The 12,135-nt window shown below is 38.6% G+C and overlaps 1 protein-coding gene across 1 annotated transcript in view; it reads right to left on the reverse strand.

Moving 5' to 3' along the window:
* Positions 1 to 12,135, reverse strand: part of LOC129839985 (adhesion G protein-coupled receptor L1-like) — a gene marked incomplete at its 3' end in the record, with an annotated part of 46,676 nt that overhangs the window by 32,876 nt on the left and 1,665 nt on the right.

The following is a 12,135-nucleotide window of genomic DNA, read 5'->3' on the forward strand; positions in this document are numbered from 1 at the left end:
CTATGGAGCAGATGAATGATATAAACTATGGTGCAGATGAATGATATAAACTATGGAGCAGATGAATGTTATAAACTATGGTGCAGATGAATGTTATAAACTATGGTGCAGATGAATGTTATAAACTATGGTGCAGATGAATGATATAAACTATGGTGCAGATGAGTGTTATAAACTATGGTGCAGATGAATGTTATAAACTATGGTGCAGATGAATGTTATAAACTATGGTGCAGATGAGTGTTATAAACTATGGTGCAGAACAGTGATAAAAACTATGGTGCAGAACAACGTTATAAACTATGGTGCAGAACAGTGTTATAAACTATGGTGCAGAACAGTGTTATAAACTATGGTGCAGAATAGTGTTATAATCTATGGTGCAGATGAATGTTATAAACTATGGTGCAGAACAGTGTTATAAACTATGGTGCAGAACAGTGATATAAACTATGGTAGAGAACAGTGATATAAACTATGGTGCAGAACAGTGTTATAAACTATGGTGCAGAACAGTGTTATAAACTATGGTGCAGAACAGTGATATAAACTATGGAGCAGATGAATGTTATAAACTATGGTGCAGATGAATGTTATAAACTATGGTGCAGAACAGTGTTATAAACTATGGTGCAGATGAATGTTATAAACTATGGTGCAGATGAATGTTATAAACTATGGTGCAGATGAATGTTATAAACTATGGTAGAGAACAGTGATATAAACTATGGTGCAGATGAATGTTATAAACTATGGTGCAGAACAGTGATATAAACTATGGTGCAGAACAGTGATATAAACTATGGTGCAGAACAGTGATATAAACTATGGAGCAGATGAATGATATAAACTATGGTGCAGATGAATGATATAAACTATGGAGCAGATGAATGTTATAAACTATGGTGCAGATGAATGTTATAAACTATGGTGCAGATGAATGATATAAACTATGGTGCAGATGAGTGTTATAAACTATGGTGCAGATGAATGTTATAAACTATGGTGCAGATGAATGTTATAAACTATGGTGCAGATGAGTGTTATAAACTATGGTGCAGAACAGTGATAAAAACTATGGTGCAGAACAGTGTTATAAACTATTATGCAGAACAGTGTTATAAACTATGGTGCAGAACAGTGTTAAAAACTATGGTGCAGAACAGTGTTATAAACTATGGTGCAGAACAGTGATATAAACTATGGTAGAGAACAGTGATTTAAACTATGGTGCAGAACAGTGTTATAAACTATGGTGCAGAACAGTGTTATAAACTATGGTGCAGGACAGTGATATAAACTATGGTGCAGATGCATGTTATAAACTATGGTGCAGATGAATGTTATAAACTATGGAGCAGAACAGTGTTATAAACTATGGTGCAGAACAGTGTTATAAACTATGGTGCAGATGAATGTTATAAACTATGGTGCAGAACAGTGTTATAAACTATGGTGCAGATGAATGTTATAAACTATTGTGCAGATGAATGTTATAAACTATGGTGCAGATGAATGTTATAAACTATGGTGCAGAACAGTGTTATAATCTATGGTGCAGAACAGTGTTATAAACTATGGTGCAGATGAATGTTATAAACTATGGTGCAGAACAGCGTTATAAACTATGGTGCAGAACAGTTATACAAACTATGGTGCAGAACAGTGTTATAAACTATGGTGCAGAACAGTGTTATAAACTATGGTGCAGAATAGTGTTATAAACTATGGTGTAGATGAATGTTATAAACTATGGTGCAGATGAATGTTATAAACTATGGTGCAGAACAGTGTTATAAACTATGGTGCAGATGAATGTTATAAACTATGGTGCAGATGAATGTTATAAACTATGGTGCAGATGAGTGTTATAAACTATGGTGCAGAACAGTGATAAAAACTATGGTGCAGAACAACGTTATAAACTATGGTGCAGAACAGTGTTATAAACTATGGTGCAGAACAGTGTTATAAACTATGGTGCAGAATAGTGTTATAATCTATGGTGCAGATGAATGTTATAAACTATGGTGCAGAACAGTGTTATAAACTATGGTGCAGAACAGTGATATAAACTATGGTAGAGAACAGTGATATAAACTATGGTGCAGAACAGTGTTATAAACTATGGTGCAGAACAGTGTTATAAACTATGGTGCAGAACAGTGATATAAACTATGGAGCAGATGAATGTTATAAACTATGGTGCAGATGAATGTTATAAACTATGGTGCAGAACAGTGTTATAAACTATGGTGCAGATGAATGTTATAAACTATGGTGCAGATGAATGTTATAAACTATGGTAGAGAACAGTGATATAAACTATGGTGCAGATGAATGTTATAAACTATGGTGCAGAACAGTGATATAAACTATGGTGCAGAACAGTGATATAAACTATGGTGCAGAACAGTGATATAAACTATGGAGCAGATGAATGATATAAACTATGGTGCAGATGAATGATATAAACTATGGAGCAGATGAATGTTATAAACTATGGTGCAGATGAATGTTATAAACTATGGTGCAGATGAATGATATAAACTATGGTGCAGATGAGTGTTATAAACTATGGTGCAGATGAATGTTATAAACTATGGTGCAGATGAATGTTATAAACTATGGTGCAGATGAGTGTTATAAACTATGGTGCAGAACAGTGATAAAAACTATGGTGCAGAACAGTGTTATAAACTATTATGCAGAACAGTGTTATAAACTATGGTGCAGAACAGTGTTAAAAACTATGGTGCAGAACAGTGTTATAAACTATGGTGCAGAACAGTGATATAAACTATGGTAGAGAACAGTGATTTAAACTATGGTGCAGAACAGTGTTATAAACTATGGTGCAGAACAGTGTTATAAACTATGGTGCAGGACAGTGATATAAACTATGGTGCAGATGCATGTTATAAACTATGGTGCAGATGAATGTTATAAACTATGGAGCAGAACAGTGTTATAAACTATGGTGCAGAACAGTGTTATAAACTATGGTGCAGATGAATGTTATAAACTATGGTGCAGAACAGTGTTATAAACTATGGTGCAGATGAATGTTATAAACTATTGTGCAGATGAATGTTATAAACTATGGTGCAGATGAATGTTATAAACTATGGTGCAGAACAGTGTTATAATCTATGGTGCAGAACAGTGTTATAAACTATGGTGCAGATGAATGTTATAAACTATGGTGCAGAACAGCGTTATAAACTATGGTGCAGAACAGTGATATAAACTATGGTGCAGAACAGTGTTATAAACTATGGTGCAGAACAGTGTTATAAACTATGGTGCAGAATAGTGTTATAAACTATGGTGTAGATGAATGTTATAAACTATGGTGCAGATGAATGTTATAAACTATGGTGCAGAACAGTGTTATAAACTATGGTGCAGAACAGTGTTATAAACTATGGTGCAGATGAATGTTATAAACTATGGAGCAGATGAATGATATAAACTATGGTGCAGAACAGTGATATAAACTATGGTGCAGAACAGTGTTAAAATCTATGGTGCAGAACAGTGATATAAACTATGGAGCAGATGAATGATATAAACTATGGTGCAGAACAGTGTTATAAACTATGGTGCAGAAAAGTGTTATAAACTATGGTGCAGATGAATGTTATAAACTATGGAGCAGAACAGTGTTATAAACTATGGTGCAGAACAGTGTTAAAATCTATGGTGCAGAACAGTGATATAAACTATGGAGCAGATGAATGATATAAACTATGGTGCAGAACAGTGTTATAAACTATGGTGCAGAACAGTGTTATAAACTATGGTGCAGAACAGTGTTATAAACTATGGTGCAGAACAGTGATATAAACTATGGTGCAGAACAGTGTTAAAATCTATGGTGCAGAACAGTGATATAAACTATGGTGCAGATGAATGATATAAACTATGGTGCAGAACAGTGTTATAAACTATGGTGCAGATGAATGTTATAAACTATGGTGCAGAACAGTGATATAAACTATGGTGCAGAACAGTGATATAAACTATGGTCCAAACAGTGTTATAAACTATGGTGCAGATGAGTGTTATAAACTATGGAGCAGAACAGTATTATAAACTATGGTGCAGAACAGTGATATAAACTATGGTGCAGAACAGTGTTATAAACTATGGTGCAGAACAGTGATATAAACTATGGTGCAGAACAGTGTTATAAACTATGGTGCAGAATTGTTATAAATGTATTGTTATTTCTATCATTATCGCAATATGGACTTTTCTCCATATCGCCCATATCTAACACACACACACACACACACACACACACACACACACACACACACACACACACACACACACACACACACACACACACACACACACACACACACACACACACACACACACACACACACACAGTATAGTGTTTTGGGGGGCGTCTTTCATTGCAGAGTGCTCTCTCATATTGTTGTGTGTGTTTCCTGAGGTTCTCTCCATCTCCTAGTTAAGTAATGATGGCAGACAGATTTAGGTCAGGCATCAAATGTCCATGGTACTCAACACACACACACACACATACACACACACACACACACACACACACACACACACACACACACACACACACACACACACACACACATATACACACACACACACACACACACACACACACACACACACACACACACACACACACACACACACACACACACACACACACACACACACACACACACACACACACACACACAGACACATACACATACAAACACACACTCTCCCACCTCCAGCCCTCTCCATATTATCTCACACTCTCCCACCCCCAGCCCTCTCCCTACTGTCCCCCACTCTCCCAGCATCACACACCCGGACCAGGCTGAGAACAAAATCCAGCCCCTGGTCAAAGTCTGGCCTAAATGGAGACAGAGAGCACAGGACACAGAAGAGAAAGTAAGACTGAATACAATAGAGAAAGAGAGAGGCAGGGAGAAGGAGAAGGGAAGGGAGAAGGAGAGGGGAAGGGATAAGGAGAGAGGAAGGGAGGAGAGTGGGAGGGAGAGAGAGAAGCAGACTAGCCTCAGGATGAAGGACATTAGGACACAATAAAGGGACACAATGCCATGCTTTGACTGTGTGTGTGTGTGTCTGTGTGTGTGTGTTAGTGAGTGAGCGTGTGTGTATGTCGTGCGTGTGAGTGAGCGCGTGGGCATATGTGTATGTATGCGTGCGTGTGTGTGTGCGTGCGTGTGTGTGTGTGAATTGTAGGTACATATGTAAATAGTGGTATAAGGGGACCCTACAGGGCTTATTTTCCTGCCTGATTTCCCTTGCAGACTGTATAAGACCCAACCAAATAAGCAGTGTGTGTGTGTGTGTGTGTGTGTGTGTGTGTGTGTGTGTGTGTGTGTGTGTGTGTGTGTGTGTGTGTGTGTGTGTGTGTGTGTGTGTGTGTGTGTGTGTGTGTGTGTGTGTATGAAAATGAGATGTTTGTATCTGGTGGTTGATGTAAATGAATGGTATACTGGTTAGGTTTGCTTTGTTTTCCTGTGACAGGCACACACAGGCACACACACACACACACACACACACACACACACACACACACACACACACACACACACACACACACACACACACACACACACACACACACACACACACACACACACACACACTTATGCCTTCCTCGCCATCTATTTCTTACTATCGCTCTACCTTCTCTCTTCTCTTCGTCACTTCTCCATCTATAGTATCTCTCCCTCTTCTCTTCCTCACCTCTCCACCTATAGTATCTCTCTCTTCTCTTCCTCAACTCTCCACCTATAGTATCTCTCCCTCTTCAATTCTCTTCCTCACTTCTCCACCTATAGTATCTCTCCCTCTTCAATTCTCTTCCTCACCTCTCCACTTATAGTATCTCTCCATCTTCTCATCACTCCTTTCCTCCCTTTCCTTCATCTTGCTTTTCTCTTTCTTCCCCATCCAAGTATGTCTCTCTTCCCCTCACATCACCTGTCTGTTTTCCATTTCATTCATCTCCCTCCTTTTCTGTCCCTCCCCTCTATATCTTTATACCTCTCTCTCTCTCTCTCTCTCTCTCTCTCTCTCACTCTCACTCTCACTCTCACTCTCTCTCTCACTCTCTCTCTCACTCTCTCTCACTCTCTCTCAATTCAATTGAATTTATTGACATGTGAAACATTTGTTTACTTTGCCAAAGCAAGTGAAGTAGATAATAAACAAAAGTGAAATAAACAACAACAAAAAAAATTAACAGTAAACATTACACTCACAAAAGTTCCAAAAGAATAAAGACATTTCAAATGTCATATTATTTATATACACAGTGTTGTAACAATATGCAAATAGTTAAAATACAAAAGGGGAAATAAATAAACATAAATATAGGTTATATTTACAATGGTGTTTGTTCTTCACTGGTTGCCCTTTTCTTGTGGCAACAGGTCACAAATCTTGCTGCTGTGATGGCACACTGTGGTATTTCACACAATAGATATGGGAGTTTATCAAAATTGAATTTATTTTCTAATTCTTTGTGGGTCTGTGTAATCTGAGTGAAGTATGTGTCTCTAATATGGTCATACATTGGGCAGGAGGTTAGGAAGTGCAGCTCAGTTTCCACCTCATTTTGTGGGCAGTGAGCACATAGCCTGTCTTCTCTTGAGAGCCATGTCTGCCTACGTCGGCCTTTCTCAATAGCAAGGCTATGCTCACTGAGTCTGTACATTGTCAAAGCTTTCCTTCATTTTGGATCAGTCACAGCGGTCAGGTATTCTGCCACTGTTTACTCTCTGTTTAGGGCCAAATAGCATTGCTCTTTTTTTGTTGTTCATTCTTTCCAATGTTGTAAAGTAATTATCTTTTTGTTTTCTCATGATTTGTGACTCACAGCCTGGATTTGGTCTTCAGAAGTATAATGTGAAATTGTGTTTTTTACATTGGATAACACTAGAGACTCAGAGCTACAAAATTATATATCATACACTGCATTTGTGGAACAATAGGGAAGTAATTCTGCTTTGAAAGTTGATCAACTTGTACACTCACTTTTGAGAAAATCACCTTTGAATGTTTTGGTATCTAGTGAAGAGCTCTTCTTTGTCTACACCCATTCAGCCACGTTCCCACCCTCTTAACCTGTTGGGGATGGGGGCGCTGTTTAGACTACTTATGCTAATGTGGCTAATTTTTTAAACGGCTTCCCACAAAATCCTTGATCGTACAATATGCATATTATTATTATTATTGGATAGAAAACAGTCTATAGTTTCTATAGGAGTTGAAATTTTGTCTCTAAGTGGAACAGAGCCCATTCTACAGCAATTTCCCTGACATGGAGTCAGATTTGAGAAATGTTGGCCACTCTTCTGAAGTCATTTAAAAGGGCACTGTCGTTGCTATGACTATACGGACACTTCTTACGTCTTCCCCTGGATGCCTTTACGTGATGACGATTCCAACGGGGTCGATTGCACGTTCACAGGCCCTACAAATGAAAAAACCCTGAAGCTAGTCATTCTTTGGGAGCTGCGTCATGAGCAAAGTGGACACCGGCGCGCACCTGTTCCAAGCGTTAGTTTAGCCTGTTATATTTCTCCGGTCATCTTTTCACTCGTTATAGGAGTTAAAAACATCATAAGGTAGTTAATTTAAAGCGTTTTATAGCAATTTATATCCGTTTAGTGCGATTTTGGGACATTTATTTTTGCAACGATGTGAAAAGTTGGGCACGCTTTTCAGTTCATCCCGAACGCAGTTGACTTTTCCACATGGCAAGAGGACAGCTTTCCACCAAAAGACGATTTCTCCCAAGAAAGGATCCTTTGCCCAAGATACTGATGGAAGAACAGCTCAAGGTAGGACATTTTTATTATGATAAATCGTGTTTCTGTCGAAACATTTTAGTGGCTTAGGACGCCATGTTTTTTGACGTAGCTTCGCTTGGCGCAAACTGTATTGAAAAGTAAGGATAAATTAAAAAATGTAATAACGCAATTGTATTAAGAATTAAATTGTCTATCAATCCCTGTCCACCCTATATTTTTTAGTCACGTTTATGAGTATTTATGTATAAGAGTAGATCACTGTCTAAGTGGCGCAAGGACATTTTCTTTACCAGCTTGTCTACATTTCACATTGTCTAACCATGATTTTGGTGGCTAAATATAAACATTTTCGATCAAACTCTATATGGATTGTGTAATATGATGTTACAGGAGTGTCATCTGAAGAATTCTGAGAAGGTTAGTGAAAAAATTAATATATTTTTGGCGATGTTGACGTTATCGCCCACTTTGGCTAGAATCAATGCTGGGCTGCTATGTGCTATGTGCTATGCTAATATAACGATTTATTGTGTTTTCGCTGTAAGACACTTAGAAAATCTGAAATATTGTCTGTATTCACAGGATCTGTGTCTTTCGATTCGTGTATGCTGTGTATTTTTACGAAATGTTTGATGATTAGTAGTTAGGTAAACACGTTGCTCATTGTAATTATTCTAGTCCATTTGTGATGGTGGGTGCAATTGTAAACTATGCCATATACCTGAAATATGCACTTTTTTCTAACAAAACCTATCCCATACCATAAATATGTTATCAGACTGTCATCTAATGAGTTTTTTTGTTGGTTAGGGGCTATAAATATCTTAGTTTAGCCGAATTGGTGATGGCTACTGGTGTTGGTGGACAAATAAAAGATGGTGGATTATGCTAATGTGTTTTTAGGTAATAGATGTACATCTTTACATATTGTGTCTTCCCTGTAAAACATTTTAAAAATCGGAAATGTTGACTGGATTCATAAGATCTGTGTCTTTCATTAGCTGTATTGGACTTTAATGTGTGAAAGTTAAATATTTAAAAAAAATATTTTTTTTGAATTTCGCGGCACTGGTTTTTCAGTGGGGGGGGGGGGGGGGGGGTGCCGCTAGCGCCACGCTGATCCTAGACAGGTTAAGATGTAGCCACACCCTTCTTGTTTCACACTCGGAGAACACACTTGACGAACTGGCCAATGATTTGTTTACCTCCGCGATAACATGAAAACAGCCTAACCAGCTTTGCTGGTAACAATTTCATGACGTTTTTTTGCAGACATTTACTGACACCGGCCATATTCAACGGGTGTTGTACACAACGTTAGGTAATGAGCCAGCCAGCTAACGTTAGTTAGCTAGTTAAACAACAATGAACAAAGTGTCAACAATGCCACAGTGCTGTTAGCTAATCAACCATGTTCAGTGTTAGCTAGCTAACGTTAGGCTCTAACTAGAAAAGCAAACGGCTCTGGGAAACAAATAATAACGTCAGCTAGGGAACCAGCCAGCTAACGTTAGCTAGCTACCAGCCTCTATCGTTAGCTAGCTAGCTAACAGGAGCTTGAAATTAAACCACTTTCTGTCAAAATTAGAAACGTGTGATATCTGAAAATGTAGCTAGCTGACGCTAGACTATCTTAATTGGATACATAAACCATCATGCATGATGGACGCGTCTCCCTGTCAGGAATGCAAAACCACAGTTGTCATAGTTTGTAGATTTAATCCAGCGTCAGGTGTTTTCTCCATCTCTTTAGCTGTCATACTCTAATTCCACTGATTTCAAAACTTAATCCTCCAGAAAGTGGAGAGCAACAATTATGCAGCTCCACCACACAATACATTTAAAAAAAAGCCGCGATCGGCAGGATTACCCACACAGACTGGCCAATCCGAACTCCTCTCTCGGCATGCACAGCCCACTCATTATCTCAGCCAACCATGGCTAGTGGGAAGGTTGCTGACTTTTTCTGTGGCTTAAACAACAAGGCTTGTAATTTAACAATTGTATTTGTATTTACAGATGGCATACAAGTTTGTTATTTAGGCACATGACAGTTCACATGTTCGAGAAGGCATTTCTGCAAAGAAACACATTTTGATAAAAAAAAAAAAAAATTACGTTCAAACGGCTGTCCTGTGAAGTCGTGACTTGCGACATATTTTAGTTTCCTAGTTTCCTGAATCGGGTCACATTTGGTTGGGTCTAATTGTGTTGCTGTCCTGGGGCTCTGTTTGTGTTTGTGAACAGAGCCCTAGGACCAGCCTGCTTAGGGGATTCTTCTCCAGGTCCATCTCTCTGTAGGTGATGGCTTTGTTATGGAAGGTTTGTGAATCGCTTCCTTTTAGATGGTTTCAGAATTTAACATCTCTTTTCTGGATTTTGATAATCAGCAGATTGCACAAATTCTGTTTTTCCATAATTCTGCATGCAGAGTGTCAATTTGGTGTTTCCATTTTCTGAATTCTTGGTTGGTGAGCGGACCCCAGACCTCACAACCATGAAGGGCAATGGGTTTTATAACTGAATCAAGTGTTTTTAGCCAGATCCTAATTGGTATGTTGAATTTTATGTTCCTTTTAATGTCATAGAATGCCCTTCTTTCCTTATTTCTCAGATCGTTCACAGCTTTGTGGAAGTTACCTGTGGCGCTGATGTTTAGGCCGAGGTATGTATCGTTTTTTGTTTGACCTACGAGTCTGTTGTTAATGATATTGAAGAGGATTTCCCCAAGGTTGCTATTGACGCAAATGCCATGGTAGTTATTGAGGTCAAATTTGTCTCCACCTTTGTGGATTGGGGTGATCAGTCCTTGGTTCCAAATATTAGGGAATATGCCAGAGCTGAGGATGATGTTAATAAAGAGTTTAAGTATAGCAATTGGAATTTGTGTTCTGTGTATTTTATCATTTTCATTGAGGATACCATCAACACCACAGGCCTTTTAGGGGTTGGAGGGTTTGAATTTTGTCTTGTAGTTCATTCCATGTAATTGTAGAATCCAGTGGGTTCTGGTAGTCTTTAGTAGTTGATTCTAAGATTTGTATTTGATCATGTATATGTTGTTGATTTGTATTCTTTGTTATAGAGCCGAAAATATTGGAGAAGTGGTTTATCCGTACATCTCTGTTTAGGATAGATAATTCTTTGTGTTGTTTGTTTAGTGTTTTCCGATTTTCCCAGAAGTGGTTAGAGTCTATGGATTCTTCAATTACATTGAGCTGATTTCTGACGTGCTGTTCCTTCTTTTTCCATAGTGTATTTCTGTATTGTTTTAGTGATTCACCATAGCGAAGGCGTAGGCTCAGGTTTTCTGGGTCTCTATGTTTTTGGTTGGAAAGGTTTCTCAATTTCTTTCTTAGGTTTTTCATTCTTCATCAAACCATTTGCAATTGTTAATTTTCTTCGGTTGCCGGCTTGAAATTGTTAGATTTGATAGGGAAGCTGAGAGGTCAAATATACTGATTAGGTTTTCTACTGCCAAATTTACACCTTCACCATTAAAGTGAAATGTTTTGTCCAGGAAGTTGTCTAAATGGGATTGAATTTATTGTTGCCTAATTGTTTTTTGGTAGGTTTCCACACTACATTCCTTCCATCTATAGCATTTCTTAATATTATGCAGTTCCTTTGGCTTTGATGCCTCATGATTAAGTATTGCTCTTTTGAAGTAGACTGTGATTTTGCTGTGGTCTGACAGGGGTGTCAGTAGGCTGATAGTGAACGGTCTGAGAGACTCTGGGTTGAGGTCAGTGATAAAATCTACAGTACTACTGCCAAGGGATGAGCTGTAGGTGTACCTTCGAAGCCAACCATTGACTATGTATAGACCCAGCGTGCACTTTACATTCTGTATATAATCTCTTTGTCAACTGGTCTTTACTTCTCCCCCGTGATCCCTCTTTCCACCATCATAGTCCCCAGTCAAAACACACACACACACACACACACACACACACACACACACACACACACACACACACACACACACACACACACACACACACACACACACACACACACACACACACACACACACACACACACACGTGCTCCCTACAGAATACCAACACAGAGGAGAGACAAACAGAGACAGACAAAAATAACACACTCTTCAAAGAGTTGGAACACAATCATCACACACACACACACACACACACACACACACACACACACACACACACACACACACACACACACACACACACACACACACTGACACACAACATACATAGAAACACACACGCATGCACGAACACACACACACACACACAGCTTGATTTGAAATTTGATTAGAATGCATTTG

The sequence above is a fragment of the Salvelinus fontinalis genome, chromosome 40 (assembly GCF_029448725.1).
Source record: "Salvelinus fontinalis isolate EN_2023a chromosome 40, ASM2944872v1, whole genome shotgun sequence".
Classification (NCBI taxonomy): Eukaryota; Metazoa; Chordata; class Actinopteri; order Salmoniformes; family Salmonidae; genus Salvelinus; species Salvelinus fontinalis.